Source organism: Zea mays, chromosome 1, assembly GCF_902167145.1.
Source record: "Zea mays cultivar B73 chromosome 1, Zm-B73-REFERENCE-NAM-5.0, whole genome shotgun sequence".
NCBI lineage: Eukaryota > Viridiplantae > Streptophyta > Magnoliopsida > Poales > Poaceae > Zea > Zea mays.
The window spans coordinates 95,574,989-95,600,990 of record NC_050096.1 but is presented as its reverse complement, the minus strand read 5'-3'; the positions used below and the strand labels follow the sequence as shown (position 1 = coordinate 95,600,990).

General features: G+C 40.7%; 1 non-coding gene and 2 pseudogenes across 1 annotated transcript; all 3 read right to left on the bottom strand.

Moving 5' to 3' along the window:
• Window positions 1–3,432: 3,432 nt before the first annotated feature.
• On the bottom strand, window positions 3,433–3,506 carry TRNAI-AAU (transfer RNA isoleucine (anticodon AAU)). The gene has a single exon. It is a non-coding gene; the product is annotated as a tRNA-Ile (tRNA).
• A 2,838-nt stretch (window positions 3,507–6,344) lies between these two features.
• Window positions 6,345–9,472, bottom strand: LOC103644791 (long chain base biosynthesis protein 2a-like; annotated as a pseudogene).
• Window positions 9,473–10,613: 1,141 nt separating this feature from the next.
• On the bottom strand, window positions 10,614–16,699 carry LOC109939351 (UDP-glycosyltransferase TURAN-like; annotated as a pseudogene).
• Between the last annotated feature and the right edge of the window lie 9,303 nt (window positions 16,700–26,002).

Genomic DNA, 26,002 nt, shown 5'->3' with positions numbered 1-26,002 from the left:
TCTCCTCATATTATATACCAATTTGTTCTATAAAGCATTATTTCGATCTCTTCGTTGTTCGGCAAAAAGAGAAGCTTTGGAATAGAACAGATAAGGCCAAGAATTCATGTTATCTGGGAAAAATCACCATATAACTAGCTTTAGATGAAGCAAATGATGATAACTGCTTGGCAAGAACGAAACAATACTGGTATCCGCCTAGGATCCATCTTCAACAACAGATATTACTGCTCTCATACGAAGAAATCATGAGGAGTAGAGAGGATACAACAGGACTCTACAGGATCTTCATATTTTTATCACAAATTGTCATCACTAGTAGTCTAGTGGTCAAGACATATGGTTCTTCTGGCTCCGAGGACCAAGAATATGTTAATGTCTAATTTAGCTACAAGCTTTTTGGTGATGTGGGATTTCATAGTTATTTGTCTACTCTTCTCACTTCTGGTAGATCGGAGGTAGATAATGGTAAGCATGCCAAAGGGTGAAATTCAGTGTAGTTCGGCTACATAAACCCTAGGTATGTGTCCATTCAGGACCGACCTTTACCATTTAGTTTACAGTGTATACCAAACTTGTCAAAGGACTATCCCGAGTCAATTCAGTGACTATAAGTATTTACAATTCCGAGAGATGTATGCGACACAAGCATAGAGGTTCTAGATAGAACGAGTAAAGTGGTTCGACGGGAACACACTATGGTTTTCACACCAACATAGTGAAAATTTTCTCAGAATAACCTCTCGGTATACTCGCAACTTCGTGTTGCTAGCGATTACATGTCCTTTTATCTCATAGTTTGCTTCATGTCATCTAGCGACAAAGAGAGCAATGTGCTAACATCTGGTTGAGCAATGTGTGACTGAGATTCTAGCATTTATTCATTTGACAAGGTCTTATTGCTTACTAATAAAGTCCCAATTTGTGATGTTTTCTGTGCCAAAAAGGCTTTCATGCATTATTTATATATCTTCGGGTTACTTCAGGTAAAACTTTATGCATGAGGAGAGAGCAAATAATTAACTTATCTGTGTTTCATTGTATTTCAATTTAATTTCCCAGATTTCGAAGCACTATTGAGCTTGATATAGTTGTTATGGCCACTTGGCGATATATAAATATATAATGCCACACAACACAGTCAAATAAAATATACAGCCAAATAAAATTGTTTAAGAAGGTTGCGTATAATGTGACTTCAGGGTTTGAACAACCCACCACAATCCATACGAGTACAAACTCTAGCGTCTGGTGTCAACGCGTGTGCGGCCATCAGGGCTACGACAACACAGCAAGCCTTCGTAATAAGAGCAACAGACACAATTATGGCTCGGTAGTCGGGGTACACGATAAGTCCACGCAATGTGCGCAACAGGCGCAATTCTGGCTCAATGATCACGGCAGACAGACAGTGCCTACAGGGCATGCAAAAAAAATACGCGACTCAGCGATGACGGTCTGACTCAACGGGAGCAATCCGATTAATGGAGAGCGCGACATAGCAATCACATGACGCAGCCAAGTTCGAACGACACAAATACTGTGTCGTGTTGCCAGGGCGCAGCCAGTGCTCAGCCAATGCCATAACTCGATCGATTAATAACGTAGTCTGATCGACGTGTCTGAGTACCCACTATACAATTTAATCGCTCGACGTGAGTCCCAAAGCTCAACATATCATAAATATTTAGAGCGATTTAAGTATGCGCATGCCTTCATATACATTTTAATAATTTTCTGCTATTTACTATGTGAAATAAAGCAGAAAAATAATAATAGAATTAATGCATGAGCATAAGCAGATTAGGTGCATGAAGGCATTTTCCTCATATTGAAGCATATGTTTTTCTACCAATTATTTACTACGGGAAATAATGGATTAAAGTAGAAATTGCAACTTAAAATACACTTCATTCTATTTATTATTTGCAACAGGAAATAAATATAATAAATAATATGAACCATGTATATAAATTAAGGTTATTTGAAACTTGATTAATCCAAAGAGAAAAACTAAACTGGATTGACCAAACGGTCCTTTGACCAAGCTCGACATGCAAGCCGTAACTGCTTTTCTTTCCTTTTTTTCAGATCCGTTCCCATTTTTAGTGGAAGGTACTGCTTTGACCGGATGACAGCCCATCATCCGCACCGCACCATTCTCGCACCGAGAAAACTGTCACGTCGTCTCGGGCAAGGTCGGCCACCGCAGCGCAAAGCAGTATCACTGGCTAGCGCCTTCTGAGCGCTCGAGCAGGCGCTCAACAGATGCTTCTCTCTGATCAGCGCCACCAGAGGGCCAGCCGGCCAACCACTGGACACTACCTCTTCCCCGCCACAGTGGCGCGGGTGATGGCAGCGTCGCCAGCCACTACAGGGGCGAAGGCGAGTGCCGCTAGCCTCGCCATGTGGTCGGTCGGACGCCTCCCCAGCTACGCTGGATTTGCTCCTAGTGCGGGCGATCCCAACAGCAATTTTGATACGGACGACGGATCCTGGATCATGAGTGGAGGCAGGTGTACAACTACGACATCGCGTACGGGCTAACTTTCGAGGAGGATCAGTTGTTCCTCAGCAACGAGGTGGACGGACCAGAAGCTCTGGTCTTTTGCACCGCGATAACACAACAGATCGGAAGTAGATTGCAGATCTGATCCAAAAATTACATACCGCTCAACTGTGTAGAGGGGAATCGAAGCCTGTCGCGTAGGACAGTTCGGCTAGGCCGGAGACCTGCCGGTTTGACGAGGAGTTGATGCAGATCTGATCTCGCAGCAACGTCGAGGTAGAGCGTGCTGATAACGTTTTGAGAACTACGTTACCACGGATCACCAGATCCGCTCCCTTCCCTCCCGTCAGCAGTAGAGGCGCAAGAAGATGTAGAGATCCCATCTCCCTTTCCATAAGCACGACAGAGAAAACACACGAGACACTGGATATAGGGTTGGGCCTCTGGCCTCTTTCTGATCTCTGTAATATGAAGGGGTGTACAGGTTCCTTATATAGAGATGTGAGACCCCTCAAGGGCAAAGCAGGTATTTGCCCACATAACCCTAACTAGGGTTACTTAACAAGTATAACCTGAAATGGAAACAATGTGACACTCGGTGGTCAGTAGCAAAAATCATTTGCTAGTAAGTAACCGTGAACCTATCTATGTCTACACTCATTGTGCCATTGTTATGAACAAAGGGGGAAAAAAATCAAAAGGGGCCTAAGTCCGAAATGGGCATAAAGGATCCCAAAATGGGAAATGCATAATAAAAAAAAAGCAAAAAAAGGCTTAAAGGCCGAAATGGGCTCGTAAGGGGCCTGAAGCCGAAATGGGCTCGTAAGGGGCCTGAAGCCGAAATGGGCTTAAATGGGGAACGAAATGGGGTAAATGGACAATAAAAAAAAATGTCTTAGCAGAATTGTGCAAAAATAAATACTTGGCCCATGCAGGTCTCGAACCTGCGACCTTCGCGTTATTAGCACGACGCTCTAACCAACTGAGCTAATAGGCCAATTATTTTAAAATTCAAATACATATATAGTTATTCGCTAGCCTGGTGAACCGCCTCACCTATCTTTACCCGTGCATCTTCCATGCGAAAGTAGCCCGCGGGCGAGCCTCCCAGGACACGGAGAGCACGCGCACCCTATCGTGGAGGGGCCCGTCGTCGCACGCCCGCGGCGATGTCGGCGTCGAAGCACTCGCAGCTGGCGTTCTCTCATGCATGAGCATGACTGACCGCAGTTGTTCAGGTTTTATAGATTGTCGAGCTAGCTTCTGCTGCTGAGCTGCATGATTATCACGAAACAGGTGATGCTTGTACAGTAACCTCACTAGAGATATAATGGGTACCCCGAAACTCGATGATTTTTACTCTATTAGGGTACGAGTTTGAGTCAATTTTCATATCCATGAATTTGTTAATAGACATAAATCTATACCCGATGGGTTCATGAGTACGAGTTTGTTCTTACAGTACATAAACCCGTGAACCCGCGGTTTTTTAAATCCGACCAACCTAGTGCATATTATCATTTTATCTTATAAACGAACAACAAACTTGTTATCTCCCTATTTACTTTCTAATTTTTAGCAAATGGTGAATGTATAAGTAGTTGGTGAGAGTGTTGCTTGCTTGATATTATAGTTTTTACTAGCGTTATATATATATATATATATATATATATATATATATATATATATATATATATATATATATATATATATATACTAGGTCTGTGCCCGTGCGTTGCCACGGGAGTAAAAATTTAGTGTGAAACATAGATGCGACAAATATTACTATGATATACAAAATTTGTGTGCCAAGAAAAATTTCTCCCTAAACAAAATACAATGCAATGAAACATGTTATACTCTTGCCATGCTACACAAGCTGTAGTTTCACAAAGTCATCGCAAGCAATTCGACCAAGCAGAAAAACCGCTGCACATTTGCTAGAGGTCTACATTGTTTTTGTTTCCCATTTGTCGATTCTATCAGGTCATACAGGGTCTCGGTCACCACCTGCTGCTTGTTATTCTAATGATAGTGATGCCCTAGTAATGTTCTGTTTGGCATTTTCGGAGTTTTTCCTTCTTCAAGAGCACTTGATTATAACCCAAACTCGTTTATACAGTAACTTATAACATTCCAAGCTAAAATAAGAAGAAATAAATAAAAACCCCTAGGATAATGTAGTTTACCAGTTCATCATAGACAAATGGTAGGGACATTCAGGACAACATTATTGAACAAGCAATATTGGTGCCTTGGTGGGATGGGACCACAACCTGTATCACGGATTCCTGGACTGAAGGAGGGCAGCTTTTTATCTAGGTTCCTTTTTGTTAGTTCTTGCTTTTGTTAGTTTCAGTTTACTTGGGTGATTGGTGTTGTACCTAGACTTAAGATTAACATTGTTCTGATCTCTAAAAAAAGATTACTATTGCTCTGTTCAATGGTTCTACTGATTAGCAATGACATCAAGAAGGCAAGGAAACGAACTTTTTTACCTATGAAAATCCAGGATTAGGTGGTGTCTTGTTAGAGCACCTCCAAGAGAAAATGTAAAACAACCCCCAAAAGCTTTTATAGGATCAAAAAACACTTTTTTAGCCATCCAACAGACTCTTTAACTTTTCCCCAAAACATTCGCATCCCGAATCCACAGCTCCCTCTCTCGCAAATATTCTCCTCTCCCGCAAATATTCGCGTCAACCAAATCTCCCCAATCAGACACTGCACGCGCAGAGAAAGTTGTTTCGCCCCAAGATTTTGCCCGTGTGAATGCCTTGTTGATTTCTGATGCCCTCGCTCGTCTCACCCCTTCAACACAAGTAGTTCATCACGCCATCCATGGGATCCTCCTAGAACCTCACCGACGCCGCTTGCATCATGCACAAGTTTAAGATCAAAGGCTACTCAGCCACCAAATCCATGGCGAGCACAGACTCGCTCCTATCCAAGCGACTGGCCATGGGCGGGTACGAGTGGGAGAGGCAAGGCAAATTGCACCATACTCAGTCTCAAAAGATGCGAACGCACCAGCAATGGAATGTAGGTTGTTTCAATTTTTTTAGGGACCAACTTAGCAGTGTGATGTGGGATAAATAAATTTTGGGGGAAATTATTTTAACAACAACCCCAATAAAACATTTTGGGGAAGAATTTTGTAGTGATCTCTTGGAGTTGCTCTTAGTATACCAGTAGAATTGCCCCTCATGGGTGCTGATACTCAGAGCCAGCGAAAGGAACATGTAAAGAGATAGACCTTGCTAGCTTCAGTTGTTTATAGACAAATGTTCAAGGGCATAGATGCAATTTTACCTGGGTTGCGTTCCGTGCCTATAAATAGATGAACAGTAACACTGTACTGTTCACGCTGGATTGTAATCACTCTCTCGCATCCATACCTTCGAGCAAACCGAAGGTATCAATGTAATATTAATTCTATTAATATTCATGCGTGTTTTATGAAATACAAATATGAATGAATCATTGAATTATATTTGTCATCTTTGCGTATTCCTACTCATCTATGAAATGATGAAGACACATTCTTTATGACCTTCGTCCGAAGATTATTATCTCTGAGAGGAGATAATACTTCGAAGGTAAAAAATACATGAATGCAAGAGACCAATAGTCGTCAGTGACTAATCATATTTTTGACAGGATCATATATGACTCTTACTATCTTACTTCTACCCATAAACATTGTCAGTGGTCGCATATAACATTCAGTGAATAAAAAATAATTCTTATCTTCATATAAAGTGTAGAGAGACATCTACTAATCCCATGTCAAAAGGTAAAAAATACATGAAAGCAAGAGACCAATAGCCGTCAGTGATCTGCAAGGGAAACTCAGTAATGTTCTACTCGAAGTTTATATTGCCTCTAATTGTATTACATATTGGGAATGGATTAACAACAGAACAACTGAATTTCAACCAGCTATACACAATTGGAAGAATAGTTGTACAATCAACAAACGTAGTCAGCTTAATATGACAGATCCTGGACTCTTGTGTATTGACAAGATCCAAATGAAATGGCTTAATATGTGCTTCTTTCCATAATGATTTGTTGACAACTCCAAGGGATTCTAACAACTTCAATCACTCATGGGGCAACTAAGGGTTGATTCCTACTCCAGCTTATCATGATCAGCTCCAGCAATCTTTGGTGGTTCTGCAGGGAAGTATTTGATGCCCACAAGGTCGCCAACTCTGCTGATAACCTGAGAGTGGGTTGCACAGACAAGAAACACATCAACTCAGCTTTATTTATGACTCCTAGAATAAAAATGAAGTATTTATAACACTCACATCAAGGGCTTTAATCAGGTCCTCCCTAGTATGTGAAGCAGAAATGCATATGCGTGCCCTAGCAAGAAGAAGAGGTGTCGCAGGAAACGCAACAGTAACAACAACAACCTGAAAGATAAGTATCTTATAAGTACCATGACAGATAGGAAGAACAAAACCAGTGGGTGCAAATAGTGATGGAAATGGACTACATGCATATTGCTATTAGCACCACAATTCTCAAACAAAGTATTTTTTTTTAAAAAAAAGTATACCAAAAGCATAGTGCTATTTGGATCTTCAGAATATCCTGACAAACTCTACTACTAACCTTTTGTCTAAGGCACTCCCTAGAGAATGCAGGAATCTTAGCCGGATTGTAGAGCATTATGGGCATGACAGGAGAGTCATTGTCACCAAGAACCTCAAAACCCATCTTCTTGAGCTCTGACCTGAAGAAATTACTATTCTCGCGGATGCGAGCAAGTTTTTGGGCACCTTCAGTACATCACAAGGAAAAAAAGAATTATTTAATCGAACATTAACACAGCTGCAAATGAAAAGGGCAAAAAGTGTTAAAGAAACTGGTTTAGTACCTCTGTTGGAGCCATCCTCCCCAAGGATAACTTTAATAGCAGAAATAACTTATTGGACTACTGGTGGCGACATGGAAGTAGCATACAGATGGGCCAGACAACTATGCTTAAGGTGCTAAATTATCTCCTGAAAGTTATAGGGAAAAGAATCAGCAAATCTTCAATGCAATCTTACCAAGTGCTACAATGTAATACAGTCACTTTCAGTAGTATGTACCTTTGATGCAGCAATATATCCACCACATGATCCAAAAGACTTGGTAAAAGTACCCATCATTATGTCTACATCAGCTAGGTCAACCCCAAGGAGCTCACAAACACCGCGGCCAGACTGCCCAACAGCACCAATGCTATGGGCCTCATCCAGATATGTGTAGGCCTATTTGATAGAACAAGGAGTAAATGAATATGACTGTTATGGGTGGCCTGAGGGCCAGCCCTCTTTGTTGCACTCAGTTAAGGTTATCAATGGACTGAGAAGCAAAAAAGAATAATTTATGTGCCAAACTTAATTACAATAAAATTCTCAAGACCTTGTATTTCTTGGAGACAACTATAATCTCAGGGAGTTTACACAGCTCCCCTTCCATGCTATAGATACCCTCAACAATGACAATGATCCTCTTCCATGGTCTGTGTGTCCGTGGTTGACCACCAGCTATCTGCTCTCTCAGGACCTCTTCCAAATGAGCAGGGGCTGTAAGATTACATTTGCCATGGTAAGTCATTATGAACAGGAGAGATCAAATGCTGATATGTATTATTGAAATTCACAACAACTTACAGTTATGCTGGAAAACCCTAACAGTTGCACCAGATCCTCTTGCGCCATTGACAATTGAGTTATGATTCAGAGAGTCACTAATTATCAGTCCACCCTGGAATGTTGCAAAAAGGTAAAATAAACAATCATTCCCTCAATTTAGATATACTAATGATTACTTCAGTTTAGCCACATTTTTAGTTAAATGTATACATAACATATAAGCAGTTGATCAAACCTTTCCAATTAGGCATGGAATGATGGCAGAGTTTGTAACATAACCCATGCCAAATAGGATAGCAGCAGGCTTTCCAACAAAACGCGCAGGCAACTCCTCTAGCTCATTGTGAAACTTGGTCGTACCTGATACGAGATGAAAGGGATCAGTTTAGTAGTTTTTGTTCTTAAAAAGTTGTAAACATATAAGCATGTTGATAATGTATCCTACCGCCATCGACACGAACACTGCAGGTACTTGCTGAGTATTTCTTGAGAGACTCAATAACACGTGGTGTGCAGTATTCATCTGCTGCAGCAAAGCCAAGGTAGTTGTAGGAGCCCAAGTTGAGGCATCTGGTGGTATTCGAGGTACGCCTGCAACAATGAATCAATAATGTGTGTTAGCAACAGCTGAAACTTGCTTCACCAAGACAAAAATGTGAACTAAGAAGACAGTGACGCATAAACATGTATCAACATAAGTCGAAACAACACTCTGAACCTTCCAGATTTATGTTTCCTCACCAAGACAAAAACATACAATAAACAAATGAATTCACTAAATACAAGTTACAATTTGGAACAAAGGGAGTACAAGCTAATTACCCTTCTAGATTAAGGAATACGATTGTTTGAGCTGAACCATGAAATGCACATAGTCATTAGTTAGTGCAGGGCGAAGAAACAAACAGTCTGTTAAAAAATAAACATGAAAACAGATCTATCAAACATCAATTCTATTAGTGAACTTTTAAACGTTGATGAAAATTCCCATTAATGCAAGTATGCAATATTGAACAAATGGCATTCAACCTTCATATGATATCTATGTTCCAAATTATCGTTTACTTCAGCTTTGTCCTAAGTCAAACTTATCTACCTTTGTCCAAGTTTATAGAAAAAACACATCAACATCTATGAAATCAAATTAGTTTCATTGAATTTGTAGATAATAATATAGTTTTTTATAAAAACTAAGCGAAAATAAGTTTAACTTGCAATAGAACTAAAATGAAGTATGATTTGGAATAGGTGGAGTGTGTTCTTCCTCTTTTTTCAAGCTATCCTTGTCGCAAGTCGCACCTCCCATGTTATGGCAGCCTACTGCTTCCTGTTAGCCTAAGTGCACTTGTGCATTCTGTCCGACATAGACGATGACCTGAATCAATTAGTAATCTTGAAGCTACATGCTTGAAAAGCAAACCCATTCTCATATGGTTTCTCACGCCTCCAGTCTTATTTCTCTTGCCTGTCTGTTACAAATAGGATTTCTCGGTGCCAAGCACCTCAGCCTCTTTTGTGCTGATCATTAGATAACTTGTAGCATCTTGAATTATTTTCTATGGCTTCGCACACCCAATATTGGAGTCCAAAGTCTGCTACTGATTTTAAAGGTCCATCAAAGTCCCACTTGTAGTGTCCATAAAATGAAGTCCAAAGTCTGCTACTTATTTTATAATGCTTCGAACTGAAATTTAAACTGGAAACAGATGCAAAGGCATCGACAACTATGAATTGAAGCCCAAGGGAAATACCTTCAGGCAGTTTTGCAGCAGGCCCAAGAGGCACTTGGAAAACATAATTTGGGCCCTACAAACCTCAGATGCAAAAATAAAAATGTCAGAGTTAGTTTCACAAGTATCAAATGAATTCTTCAGTAATGTGATTACAGATGTAAAAGGAAGTTCAAGTGTGCATAAATTAGAGCCCAGACAAATCGAGTTTGTTGAAAGTTCAACAAATAGTTATTTGTCTGTTGTTGAAGGATTCATCAAGGAGCACAGACTACATAACCATGGAGTACTAAAAGCATATGATGAGACAGAACATCAGTATTCGGAAAATGGAACTAAAAAGAAATCACAAGTGAACACAGGATGGAGGAACTGATGTTCCATGCTCCATATGGCAATCTATATTATTATTTGAACATGGATTGGGTTGAAAACAGCTCCTCTTGGATCATAAAAAATATATAACCAAACTAAACAGTGTAACCCCTATCTGTATTTCATGGATTAAAACATCACAGGATGTAGTAAACTCTATAGAACTACTTGTGCGTCCAAAAAAAATCTTGCGCAAGAATATAGGATAATCTACTATCAAGCACACAGAGACATAGGAAAGTTGCAGGCTTGAATGAAGCACCGAATAGAAACAAGAATAAATACAGCTAAAAATGTTTGTACTGTCTGAATAATCTACTTGCATCACAAGCGACTTCAAGCTCAACTCTGTTCAGCTTTTGGGCACCTGAATACAGGAAATAGATCAGTGATCTCTGTGTAATTGCCAATGCAGAAAGTCAACCCTTTCAAACTTTTGCATGCATTCACTTCCCAGGTGTAAAGTTATGTAAGACAGTTTTTACCTGATATGAGGGCCTTCTGAATAGGGCCACTTAGCCCTGTCCTCCAAGGGGCTACTGGTGTAACCTTGATGCATGTAAAACAACATGCAAGTCAGTACGAGAAGGTTATACCATAAGATATGATGTGGCCTAAATTGATAAAAGAAAATACAGACTAAATTGGTAGGAACCTAGATGCTAAGTGGCAGAGACATGGAGACATGGATCTAAAACAATTTGTTGATTTTGTAAGTACGAAGCTGTCAGGGGCTCACAGAATATGATATACATCCAAAGCTCTACTGAATCTGAGCCTCTGTGAGGAATCGACAATGTTGTGCATTGACCCAAGGTTACCGAGCGATGATAAAAACAGCTATAAGGATTAAATGAGGGTTAGCGGTGCCCAAAATCAGGGTAGCATTCCTAAAGGTTTGGCAGAGAGTCTAAATTTTGTGGAATTGCCAAAAAAATGTACAGATTAGAGGACCACTCCACTCCACTCCAGATTGTACAAATCAAGGAGGACTTACCGGACCTAACAGCAGGTCGTGGAGCCTCGTGTGCCTTGCTCCGCGGCACGTCCTGGCGACAAGGCGTCTTCTGGCTCTAGTGTCCACGCACACTCCTCTCTCTTGTGGTTAGGCAACGGGAACTCTTCCGACTCCGCGTCCGTGCCCGCTCGAGCACAGAGGCACGAAGTGAACCAATCTGATTTGACAAGAACAAAAGAGATACTACGCTTGGAAAGAAAATGTTACCTGTGCAATGCTATACAATCTTATTATTTTGAAACAATTTCATGACCGAACTTTCATATACTCAAACAAAAGAAAAGAAGCAAGTGATACAAATTGTTTTTTGGTACGGACAACACTTAGGATCCCCTTATGCCTAAATTTCTCTTAAAATCTATCATTTCTGGTGCTTCAGTCCACAAAACACCCAGAGAAACTATGTTTGGATGTGGATTGCCTGTTTGTGCGTGGACACCCAGAGAAACTATGCTCTGGTGCCCATCAAATTAGGTAGGTTTTGTGCTACAAGTGTGCACACGGATGTAAAATCAGCTGGCATACCGAGCAATAGAGGGTAGTCCTCTGATGCAAGCCACATCGTCCGCAAGGCAACACGTCTCAACTTCAACCTTTTTATTTGATCCTCATATTTCTTCCTATCAGGTCCTTTACCTAGAAAATTTGGAATACATGAAAAACAAAAGAATGCTTGAACTTTGGTCATTCAAGTTAATATAGCAGAATGGATTATACCTGTAACAATAAACAGTAATCTTGGGTAGACAAATTGCTTCCCATTCTTGATATCAATCCAAAGTTGCTCCTCATCCGTTGAATCATCTTCACCTAAAGCTGCAGAGACACGTCTGTCGTACATCAATACTGCTTCCAGAAGTATGCTGAAATCTTCATCTGGCGTCCTAAAAATATGTGCTAAAGGTTTATTTCCTTTCTCATATTTGAACTATTCACTCGATAATCACGTGCAATGAACACAAAGAAGGCTATATCAATGACTGTATGGTTCAAAAGAGCAGACCAGCTTGTGCTGCTCACAAGTGTCGGTCTATTAGACTTCAAGAAGACTTCACCGTCAATCTTACTAGCGAAGACAGTAATGTTCATGTCTTCCCATACTTCCTCTGCGATGTATGATAAGGCAACAAGAAATAAATTGAAGCGAAATAACCAAAAACATCAAAATGCTCTAGCTAATTGATGAAAAACGTACCCACTGATATGCATTTGGCATTGCCCATAGCACTATAGATGGAATTCTCTAGCCTGCTAAACAACTATTAAGTGCTGGAAGGAGAAAAATAAAACTCAAAATAGATGCTCACCCCATGTTTCTCCATCAATGAAGTAGGGTGGAAAAATCGGGAGATTGATCATAAAGAACCGTTGCTCTGGCATTGAAAGCTATATTAGTACATGCTAGAAAATGTGAAGAGCAGTTCATATATGAAGAAAACTATGTTTAAATTTTGATCAGTCTACCTGATTCCCCAATTTTGAGCAAGTTCATGTTGCATTGCTTTTGTAACACAAAAGGCACCATCAGCCATCTGCCCAAAGTACTTCTCAAACCTATCGAATAAGAAAATGTTACTATATTAACAGATATATCAAGTGAAGGAATAAATTTCTTGAACACCAGGTTATATATGCTACGTTAATCTCAACAGAAGGTAAACAAACAGGGTAAAATAGATTACCAGAAATATATTTTGACAATAATGTGACTTCTGCCATGCGACAACCCCGACAATGTATATCCAAACTTATGCCAATCAACAATAAATTTAGCACCTCTCAGCCAGCTTGCCAGTTTTACAGCAGACAGTGTTGGAACAGAGGGTGGATTCTATTGGAGAAAAGATAAACAAAAAATGAAATTAGGCCTCCTGTTGCATCACAAAGCATGTTGTTGAAAATTTTGAGGCTATGTCAAGAGGGGGGCTTCTGTAAGCATCAAACAAAAGGGACTCGAAGAGACTGCAATCTAATAACTCTGGATATACATTGCTGTTAAATTGACAGCTTCACAAATGTGCTACACAAAGACTAATCAGAATGAAAACGTGTCAGAAATATGAGACCATATCCACCACATAACATGATATCCAGCTTAAGACAGTCACAAAAACATGATGCTAACATTAGCAAGTTTACTATATTTATATGACATTTGATTACAAACATATACTGCGAACACACTATAAATTGAAAGATCTACGCAACCATATTGTAGACCAAAACATCAAACTTATTAGAAAGTAAACAGATCACATTCAAAATAATACATGAGCAATACCCTAAGCGCTAAAAGATAGATATAATGCTTCTTGCTTCTAGTTTTTGGGATTCACCAGACATTGTATCTTGTGAGCCAATTAGAGGAACAACATATGATCTTAAAAACATTCAATACATGTTTACTTTAGCCGTTCATTTTTCTACATGTTGTATGGGCTTAACACCTATTACAATCTAGGTGCTCCTTGGTTTCAAGAAGAGCAACCGCAATGCAAAGAAAGAGGATATCAGCAGTAACAGAAATGATTACTTGTTCTGTTTGGTTGAGCAGCTATGTGCCACCATGATCGAGAGCAATAATATTTCTGAAGGCTCGGTTCTATTGCGTCATCACAAGATTACATCACATATCAAACAAACAAAAACTGACATGATTGGTTCATGATGTTATCTGACCATGCCTATCTATCCACACTAATAAATGACTAAGGTGGCTTACAATCGATGCATCATTTGGCTAATTGTAACGTGACAAAACACCATAAGAACAAAGAAATCCAATCTGTGCAACCTAAAAACAAAAAACATGACTCAATTCTATTAGATCTATCTAGGTTGTCAACTGCTTCATGCTTAGGAGTTAGATCTATCCAGGTTGCCAACTACTTCATTCTTGCTGAGCATCCAAAGAGTACCCACATGCTAACAATTTCAGTGCTTCATAAAAAAATTAAAGGAGGGCACAAACTGGGTAACATAAGCACAATCGTGCCCTAGAATGCATCGAATAGGAGCCAATCCTGGTAATTTCACAGCAATGGTAGATCAAACAATCAGAGTATATATGAATAGTAAAATGAACATTCATAGTAGTTGGTATTTGAATGAGGTTTATCATAGATCAGAATACTTAAAAAATCCAGACGCAAAGAAACGGGGAAAAGAAAAAGGAAGCAGATCTTACGGAGCGAACAGTGTCCACCGCGGCCACAATATTGCACTCGCCCTCTTCCACTACCTTGTCGAGGCGGCCACGATCCTGCACTCGAGATCGGGCTTGCCGGCGCCGAGCACCTCGGTCTGTGCCTCCGCGCCACCGGCTTACGCATTAGCCCCCGCCTCTGCTTCCGCCCTAGGAAAAGCCGGAGCTGTGTCCTCGTCCTCTTCCTCTAGCCCAGCGCGATGGGTGAGATGGGAAGGGGGGAAATGTGAGGAGGCGGCCCATGGCGGAGCGAGGTAGTGGAAGGGGTAGGCGGAGGTGGTGGGGATGCAGCCGTTGCCGCGGCAGCGAGAGAGGAGGTGCCTGACGATGGGGAGAGAGAGGTGGATTGAGGCGGCGTCGGTTGCAGCTGCGAGGGATGCGGGGAGGGGCGGGTGGGCGGGCAGGTGATGCTCGACGAACGGACGGTGCAGCGGGGGCAGGGGTGGTGCTCGACGAACGGACGGTGTAGATCAGTGGAAGGCAGAACCAAGAGGGGCAGCCTACCCCTTACGTTCTTATATATATACTAAGTGAGTGCCCGTGCGTTGCAACGGAAACATATAATAGCATGATAATTTATATACAAATGTATGTTATAAGAAAAATATTTCGTAATCCATTTCTGATCCTAGTCATACAAAAATTTTATTATTTTTATCTAGTTATTTCACCACTACATTGCAACCATCTGTACTATACATACTTCTATATATGATTTTAATAATGTCATATCAATTGCATCATTTAAATGTTAAGACGATCACAACAAATTATAAACTTATACAAATCTTTAGGAAATATCACAAGGCCTTACAATTCAAACAGATACTCAATATATATAACCAGTACATTCCATTAATAACATGTCCACAAGTCATCATATGCCATATGTCTTTTACCTTAAACTCCTAGTAACAACGAACTTGATCAATGACACATATCGCAACAATTATCTTTTGTGCCGGTATCTTAGGGGATTCATAGAGAGGTCGAAGAACCTCAAGCACACTGTAAGCCTGTATTAAAACACAAGAAAATTTAGATACATATCTGCTAAAAATTAAAATATGAGTAGATGCATATCTTAACAACCTGATCACACAAGATAGAGAGAGAAAGTGCACTGGAAGCTCGTGGTGGAGCAAACAACAGAGAGTTTTAATAGTTAAGATGTTGCTATAAAAATGTTTCAATCTCTCCAGGTTGTAAATGTAGGATGTAACTATTGAGAAATTGAACAAGATCAATAGAAATAGAGATCATACCCGTCATCATGGGTGTGGAAAAAGCAAAATGTCAGCTAAAGTAGGCCTATATAGTATCAAATATGGAATTAACTAACCTCAATACAAGAGAACAACATTTCGAACACTTTGGTTCAAATCATTCATTAATTGTAGGACCTGCACAAGACAAAAATTCTTAGAGCTTCTAGATATATCACACCATACAAAAGGATACAAATTTGGATATGATGTCAACAGTGACATCGGAACCCCCAACACTGTCTTCGAGGTAATTCAGATCTAGCACAATACATTATTATTGTTTGACTTTTATTACCACAAGACTATTGCTAAAGTTATGAAAATTAGGTAGGTCCCTATGGAGCAAAGGAGTAGAACACAAATAGACAACACTACAAGATGTGACAGTGTCTCGCATTGGAATCCCAGCATATGCAAGAGCTAGTGTTGTAGCATTGATGCAAGCCGAGTAGCTGACCTTGTTCCTGTTGTGCATATGGTGATGGTCAAGACGACAATAATTTTGAAGCACAATCTATGGTTACATTATTTCCAAGAAGCAAAAGAATAATATGTTATAACATGACTCAATAACAAAGGTTAAATTATTTTCAAGAAGCAAAAGAAAAATATACCATAGCATGAGTAATAATTGACTAAGATAGAAACGAATAATATGCTACACTGGGTAATGTAGATAAATATAAAAGGCATACAACATAATTGGTATACATTCTCCAGATTGTCTCATCATGCCAAGTAAAAAATCTAGATTTACTCAACCCACGGAAATAATGGTCTTGCTTGATCTCATTTTAGGACATAACAAAAAAGGAAGCTTTGTTCAAAAATAAATAATAGAGGGGTTCTAAGAGTGAATACAACCTGGGACAACTTCAACAATGAGAAAGAAGTGAAGCAGAACACCTACCATCATCAGCTTGTAGAACTTGGACATGACATCAATCTGGAAAAAAGTATAACAAACATTGTAAGTTGGCCCTGATATCATATTAAAAACTGATGTTTTTTAAAAGACCGACCTGAGTGTGGCATTAAATGCGTTAATATGCTTGCCTTCGTTGTATGTCGAATAACAAGAGAAGTTTCTGTTGATCGCCTGTCAGATGATTGTAGCGTTATTTCACTATCATAGTTATTTGGGAAATGAAAGACCATGTACCTTCAAGCTGAACCCACTTTAGTTCACTACATTTCATGCAGCTATCGATTTTGCACAATGGGTGTTCACCTAACAACAAATAAAGCAAGTCAACTAAATTATACTGCAGAAATATAGTATTGTTTGTTATGCTGGATGCTACTCATGAAATTCCTGGTCTTAACCACCATCCAAATAAAATATACATTTCCTTTCAACTACCACTCATTTTATTTTCTATTGATTATTTTCCAAAACAAATTGCATAGGCATTGATGTGTTAATATTCGAAATTATACAAATTATTTATAAACTTTAATTACATATAAAATAATCTTAATTATTCCTGCAATTGTATAATACAAAAACAAATTATGTTGTACTTCAGTTTTCGATGAATACAAAAATGAAAGGCACAAAAAATTATTTTGTAAACAATTTGGCAAAAAAAATTGTATCCGCCCACCTTTCTTTGTTGCAAACTTCACATGCATGACAGTAACATATGCATCTTTCGAGTCCAAGTGTGATCCACTTTTGACAGTGCACACATCTTGCATCTATTTAATTGATGGGAATCACTGGAAGAAATGAGTTGCCTTGAACATGTTAGCAATTGCATGCATGACCTTAACTAATCTCAAAATGGATCCCGATTGTATTTGGGACTTGGGAGCAATCGGGAGACAATAAGGGGTAGAGTACTCACAAGTCCTAACAGCCGATACAATTGTGTTCCTAAATCTTCTCCTTCATTATCCAAAGGCATGACCCTGTACCATCAAATAGGAAGGACAATTTGATTTTCAGAGTTCGATTTCAAATTGAGGATAAATATATGCACATGATTACAAATACAAATTGTTGAAAGGACAGAAGATGATTCAATTGGCTAAATAAAAAATACCATGTTCACCTAGAAAATGGATATAGGCATTCAGAGGCAATCAGAAAAATGACGCCCACATCATGTATATAAGGCCACCAATTGTACTCCACTGAGGAAGAAAGAATCAGTGTAGCCATAATCCTACTATGATCATAATGAATGGATTCTGCATTACTTCAGGAATAACAGATCCCACCGTCACCAACACCAAATGGATACAAAAAGTTAACAACCCAAGCAATACAAAAGAACATGCATAAAACCTCTTGAGGCTGAACCAAGCAAGACATAACAAATTATGCTAATACTTGATGACAAATCTATTGCTCTGGTGTCCAAAGTTAATTATATGAATCCAAGGGGAAATGGAAACAAGAGGTCACAAAGATGATACCGTTCATAACAGATTAAAAAAAGTTTTCTTCGACATAAGGTTTATTGGTCTGATATTAGAACAATAGAAAGTCATTAGGTTGTCAATGTGTATTTGCAGAATTAAAACGAAGACAAACTAACCCTCAACCTAAATCCAGTAAAAATAATACACCTAAACAATGCTGGCTTCAATTTGGCACGATTTCACTTCCACACAAGAATCGCTAACATTAGCACATGATGTATTTAGTCACCTGAGAAACAGAAACCTTGTAGTCGAGTAGCATCTGGGGCATCTTCTTCATATGATCTAGGTCATTCAAGCTAGGCTGCTAGCTTCCGCTGCCCACCAGCCTCATGTGGTGTAATACCCACTTTGTAAGAAAAGTCTAAAAAGAGAATTCATTCCTTTATATATTTGTGAGTCATCTATGTGCATCATCTCATGTGGACACCCTACTTAACAAGAATAAATGGGTAACAAAAGACACTCAAATAACTTGTGCATCCTTTGGAGTTCTGTTTGCTTGTGCATTAAAATAATAACAATGATAATGCTAGTAAAAAAAATAATAACAATGACTTGAAACGAAGTTTGAATCCTAAATTGAGAGTTGGGGATTGAAATAGAGAAGGAAAGAAAATAAATGGAAAAGAAAGAGAAAGAGTATAAAATTTACAGAATATATATATAAAGATATATTTTCAAGGTTAGTAATTTTAAGGTTACAATATAATTTGAGGGTAAAATTGGCACAGGGTTCGAATTTAAATTTGAATTCAAAATTGAATTTAGAAAGGAAGAAAACAGAAATAGAAAATAATAAAAAGGAAAATGTAGTATGGACTCAGTTCTTCGTTTTCGGCCCATTTCCTATTTACTAGCCGCGTGGCCCATCCCTTCCTGCTTCCCTGGCGTCACCTACACTTGGGGCCCGCGGGTCAGGGTCATCTTCCCAGAGAAAACACGCGCACCGGCGCCACCACCTCCGAAGTCCGTGGTTGACTCGCCCGACTCCCATGATTCTCGGCCGGGATCTTCGGCACGAACCTCCCCCAGCTCCGTGAATAAAAGTCGTGCGTCGTTACTGCCTTCCCCTCTCCGCCTCTCGCGACCACCACCGTTGGCATACCTCGAGCGTCCGCTTGAACAAGAAGCACACAGAAGTGAGAGATCGAGCGCCACCGCCAATGTGCGTCTTCACTGATCCTTCGCCTCGGCATGGCGCTTGGAGGGTTATCCAGATAGTATGGATCATGTTGGAGGAAGCTATTTGGTGCCTGTAACCCTCAGGCCACGGGAATTCCTGAACGGAGTCTCCTCCGCCGCAGAAGCGCTGGGCGATGTGGTTGGGGGATCCCCATGGCATCACAACAGGTAATACTCCCCTCCTGTCAATCCATACCCTCTTTGCGTCGCGTAGCATCGGGAGGCGTAGAAGCTCAACGTGTCGGATAGCAGGAATTGCTCGCCGCCGTGTGTTCGCCGCCACGGCTCGGGCGCAGTCGCTCGGTAGCGAGAGAGAAGAAGATGCATCCCTGGCCGTTCAATCGGCTATCGAACTCACAGCGGGCGGACCTCCGTTTCGATCCGGTCAATAACAGGGTCCGTGTGGGGGGTCCTCGATTTGCGTGCTCGACGGCGTGCTATGCCGAGCAGGGTGGCCGGCTCTGTTCGGTCTGGGGTTCGGCGTGTGGGGACGATGGGGTCCTGGCCATCGGATCTTGACTGTGCGGCTAGAATTAGAAGCTACCCTAGATCGTTGATCCGTGGATTGATGGTGCAGATCAAAGCAACCATCACACACTCGCGATACTAAATCCAAACCGTAGGCCTTAGCTCCATTGGTTGCGATTAGATCTGGGTACATAAACATCCACACCGTTGGATCCTAATCCAAGGGTCCGCGCTGCATTCCATTTGGTTGGCTCGGGATTTAATCTGGATCGCTCACGTTTGATCGGACAGCCCAACTTGGCCGATACCCCTTCGCGGGTCCATTTTACTTAAGAGCCCCTCGGTTTCATTGAAATAAACCCGCCGTCCATTTTTGCTATGCACTGAGTCTGAAATATCTTGCGCAGAGCCCCCTGCTGTTCTCAGATTTTGAGGCCCAGTCCAGAGTATTATAAAACCCGAGAAATTGAATTATAAAAGGATTTTTAATGTGAAAATATATGCTAGAACTTTGATAATTCATAGAAAATTCATATGAGCTCCAAATTACTCCATTCCAGTTTCTAAAATTTTGTACTTTTATTCTACATCACTTAGAGCCTCTGTTTGGTCATGAAAACAGTAAGAAAATTTATTCCTCATCTAATTCTATTTCAAACACATAAAACCTTTGAAAATTCATAACTTAATCTGTAACTCCAAAAATTATAATTCCTGTTCCTGTGATCTTATTTCAATATATAGATCATTATTATGTATTTTGCATATATGTTTGATGTGATGTTAATTTTGCCTATGCCATGTTTGTTTGTATTGCTACGACTAGCGCGAGGTTACGAGCCACCTGAAGATCATCCTGGTACCTGGAATCTCAAGTCCCAGGCAAGTTGTGCCCTTGATCACTTCTTTTTACCCAGCCATGTTCTGATTAATCATAATGATCTGCATAGGTTAATTTTGATGGGACCCAATAGGTTACCCTAGTTTGATTATCTTTATACCTTGTTACCACTGAACTTTTTGGGTAGTACTTGCTAGTGCTTTAGGTGGTTTTGGGTATGAAGATACATTACTCATGATTATACTTTTGTTATCCATTGTTATTTATCGTTCATGATAAGATCATTATGTTAATTGGAACATGGAGCGACCACCCGGGAAAACAGTGCTACCACAAGGGTATAATGGGACGCCCTTGGCTGATTAATTAGGAAAGCTAGTGGAGGACTACCTTACCCGAAAGGGGCAAGGGCAGTAGGGGAGTGGTCAGTGTAGGGAGACCCTCGGGAGGATTTTGCTGCGATGGCGGTCCTGCAAGGGAATTCCTGCATTGGAGCTTCCTATAAACTGTAGCGGGTTTTCTGAAGCTAGTGGAACTTTGTAAAGGCCTCGTAGTGTTACCCTGCCTCGCCTCCTCGGTAGAGGTGTACGGGAAGTCGCGATCCCTTGGCAGATGGGTAACATGACTTGTGGGTAAAGATGCGCCACCTCTGCAGAGTGTAAAACTGGTATACTAGCCGTGCTCACGGTCATGAGCAGCTCGGACCCTCACATGATTAAATTATGGAACTTAAACTCAATTTGTCATATGCATTGCATCGCAGGTGATGTTGTTACTTTTGTTCTACTATTTAATTGGGTTGGTATTTACTTATACTTAGTAATTGCTAATAAAATTTTGACCAACTTTAAAAGCAATGCTCAGCTCTAACCATCCTCTTTGGTAAGCCTTACACTTCACGTGAGCTCCCACCTTTGGCGAGTTCATGCACATTATTCCCCACAACTTGTTGAGCGATGAACGTATGTGAGCTCACTCTTGCTGTCTCACACCCCCCACAGGTCAAGAACAGGTACCACAGGATGAGGCGCATGAAGGATGCTGTGACGAGTTCGTGAGAGGTCTAGGTCATCGTCTCCCAGTCAACTTTGGGTTGCTGGACCGTTGTCTCCTTATAATGTAATTATTTATTTATTTTGTATAGAACTCCTGTTATGTAGTAAAGATGTGACATTTGATCCTGTGCCATGATTCATCATATGTGTGAGACTTGGTCCCAGCACACCTGGTGATTATGTTTACGCCCGGGCTTTGGACCCCTAAAACCCGGGTGTTACATGTGGTGCATAGTGCAGACGTCGGAGCCGGGTAGGAGGGGAGCAGGAGGACGACACATAGAGTCGCCGGTCGATGTGCGGATGACCAGAGGCAAGGGCGTGAGGCGATTGGCGAGACACGTGTGGGAAAGCCACTTAGGCAGACGTGGAGTTTAGGATTGCCCTGCTGTTGTTGAGTGCCCAAGTATCAGCGCCGACGTCGCTGCATGCCGAGGGTAACTCAAGGATGGAGCGGAAGCCAGTAAGGATTTAGGATGACAATAGTGACGCGGTATGAAGACCCTGCACTCCAGAAACTCCTCGAAAAGTCCGAGAGGCGGGGGAGACTATCGTCGCCTCGAGCGTTGCCCGAATACCATTTGTTGCCAACCTCGCCATGAACGCGGGAGACAACAAAGTTGGCGACCGCTCGGTAGAGTCCAACTTCATCTAGAGGGAGAGAGAAGCTTACCACGATTTGGCATGCACCATAGGGGGCACCGCTGCGGCGTGTAGCGTGCTCCTGTAGCTGCTAAATAAGTGGTGGGGACACTCCAACAAGAGACTGTAAACACCATGTACCCTAAATATAGAGGTTTTACATGTCCAATATAGCTCCAACAAGAAACACTAAAACTTCTGCTAAAATATAGCATGCGAACATTTGGCGGAGTGGCGGCCGCTCGCTATCAACTATTCACACGCGCGCCGCCTCCTCTTGTTCTCTCCTACGCTACCTCAGAAGCTTCTAGAGGTGAAAGCAGCAATGTTGCCGAGGGGAGCAACTTGGTTCAGTCGCAACGCTGACGACATCGGAAAGTTGTAAAACAGGGTGCTAGAACGAGGAAAGAGAGGAGATCGAGCAGATACTTGGGAGTCAGAGATCGAGCGCGGAGATGGAGGTGGCATTGCCTGCGACGTCTCCAAGCACGACAATGTCGACCTCCATCATGCGACGTAGCCACATCCGGTGAAGAATGTTGAGCTCGATGGAGGCGACGTTGGCCACGGGCTCAGAGCTAGGACAGGGTGATGACAGACACACGATGCACGTCTGGGACGGGGCAAGAATAGAGCAGACACGAATCAGGGAGGGGTGCCGCTAGCCATGGGCGCAGATCAGGGAAGGGTCGACGTCGGCCATATGCGGAGGAGGATATGGTTGAACACTGGGGCTGCCTTCTGTCTCGTGAGAAGAAATATGGTAGGTCAACGACGAGCAAACCCACAACGGAAATTATACGACCCATAGGTGTATGCCCGTGCGTTGTTACGGAGTAAACATGTTATGATGAGATGCAGAAGCATTAATTATTGTTCTTTGCTTTTGTTAGCATCTTTTAAAGGTTAAGAATATTTACACACCTTAAAAAATGTATACTCCGCCATAAAAGCAAACTATCACGAACGTTTTTATGGATTTTATCTTCATTGATGAAGATAGAACTATAGTTATGTAAACATTCTTAGCCTGGTCTCGAAGATGCTAACAAAAGCATAGAATGACAATCAATATATCTTATCATAAATTCCTCCGTAGAACCACACACGGACATACACCTATATTATTGAATTGCCTCAGTTTTGGTATCAAAATTATTTAGCCATCGGTGTTGTGTTCAAGTGAAGATTATATCCAAACAATTTACTTTGACACCGTGTTACTCTTCTATAATTCTGTCATGCTAACATGAATGATTCTCAATTTGTTTATTTAGGTGGACGAGAAACTTGACCAATCCTTTAAAGATGGAGGCCTCTAATAAAATTTGGCAAGCTTTTGTTCTATTCTTGCTAGAAAAAAGTTCAGGGTGACGAGCCAACCACTTTAATGCTCTTTATTTAAGCAGGGTCAGGGTGACCAGCCGATCCACTCCAACATGTTGATTTAAGAACAATCACCAGAGAGGATGGCGTGACTGCAGATTGGTATCTACCAGTATCAGTTCCACTTTTTTCTAGCAAACTTTAGGTACTTATATGTAGGAACCATATTCCTATTTATGCTTTGAACTATTAAAAATTGCTGGGAATTATTCAAACATCAAAATTATTGATGATCTTAATATAAAATGATGTGTAGTTTTGTGCATCCGAGAGAGAAAATGCAGAGTAAAAATACCACTCTGTACAGATTGAACTATCAAATAATCTAGAATTTGTTGGTCAGATATCTAAAGTATAGAACGCGTGGAGGGGAAAAGGAAGAATTAAAATATAATAACATGAGAAAGATGTTTACAGCATTCAAAAGACACGTAGATGAGTTAACAGGTAAAATAAGAGCAGGCATACATTGAAGTACTAAAGTAACCAAGAATTACAAAATGATCAGAAGCAGCAGAATTTCCACTCACATCACTTGAAGCGAATGCTCTCTTGGGCTATGCTCCTTATTCCGGTAGATATTTGCACCCACGTCACAAAAAGAACAAACCAGCTCTGAACCAGCAATGGGCCAATAACAACAAATTTCAGGGGATAAAATGAAGACAGAGTAATGACAGGTCGACAACTTTTGATCAGTTTCTAAAATGCAACAGGGTTAGTGGTGCTCCCATGTTAATTACCTCTATGTTTTCATATTCAGACTGGTGACGGTGTACACTGGTCAGATCATATAAGTGTTTTTCTTTTTTTTTGGGGGTGTCTGTTTAACTTTTTCACATGATGGTGGTTATAAAAAGAAAATGCAAACTTCAGAGCAGGTTGCTTGCAACTTTATGTGTGCAGGGGAGGGAAAAGATGCCCTAAACAAAACCAATAGCAAGAACAAGATGATGGGTGTTGACCAAGACATGGAAAAGATAATTATATCGAATGACTGCAGTAAGGTTGAAGGTAAGAAGAAGGTCCACACCACATCCCTTGAGAAGGAGAGGAAGAAGAAACTTCACAATGCCAGCACTGGGAAGAACATGCAAAGGGATGATGACGAGGAGGGGGAGGAATATGAGTAACTCTGCTACTAAGGTGAAAAGCAAGGTGTCCAGCCAATTATGTGAGGAGAAGAATGAGAAAAAGCTGAACAAAACATACCGGGGGAAGAAGATGCAGACTGCTGACAGCAAGATGAAATATGACAGTGGAGTAAAGAAGGGGGATTGTGTTCACAACATTTTGTGGTATAGAAAAGAAAAGGAAAAGGCCAGCGAATACCAGTACTGAGAAGGAGACTGCACCAATCACTTCTCTTGTTAAAGAGAAGAAATTGAGGATGACTGAGAGCGTGGAGTTTAAGATGAGACATGACAAACAGAATAGGATAAATGTGTTGCTTGATATATCCGACGAGAATATGGGTACATCAAGTGGCTCTAACTATAAAATAAGGAAGAAAAAATTACCACACACACTATTCAAGGGAAAAAAGATGTGGTGCAATGATAGTGATAAGATTCATGGTGGCAGGATGAATGAAATGAAAATATTTAGTGGCATCAAGGAAAGAAATAATCAGACCCCCATTGCATTTTTAAAGTTCGTATGCAGCAATGCCGAGAAATTTCTGGTATGGTTTTGTTTGTTGCTACTTTCCATTACAACTCTACTATCTTTTTCTTTCATATATTTGTGCAGGTGATACCACCAAATGTTGCACCCAGATTGTAGTATTTGACAAATCAACTTTTTATATCTTAAAGATTCAGAGGGGTGGTTTTCAAAGGTCATCGTATCGAAGGTGGCTGATTCCCTTTCTTTTCATCAGGGATGGGATATGTTTGTTTCAAACCATTTGATTAAATGCAGTGAATTTCTGTTGTTTAAGTACATTGCTGAGAGTACATTTTCTGTGTAGGTTTTTAGTATAGACTCTTGTGAGAAAGACTCGACTTCAACCCTGAGAGCATAAATAAAGGTGAAAGAAATAAACAGGCATGGAGTAATATGCCACCTGATGATTTGGTCGTCACCGATGGTAGTTTAGAAAACAATGGCTACTATGTTTCTGGTGAATGTCCCAGGACCAAAGTGCCTCAAACATGTCATGTGACTTGCAATACAAAAAATGACCAAAGTATACTGGCGACAACAAGTAGTAAGCGTTCAGGTTGGGTAC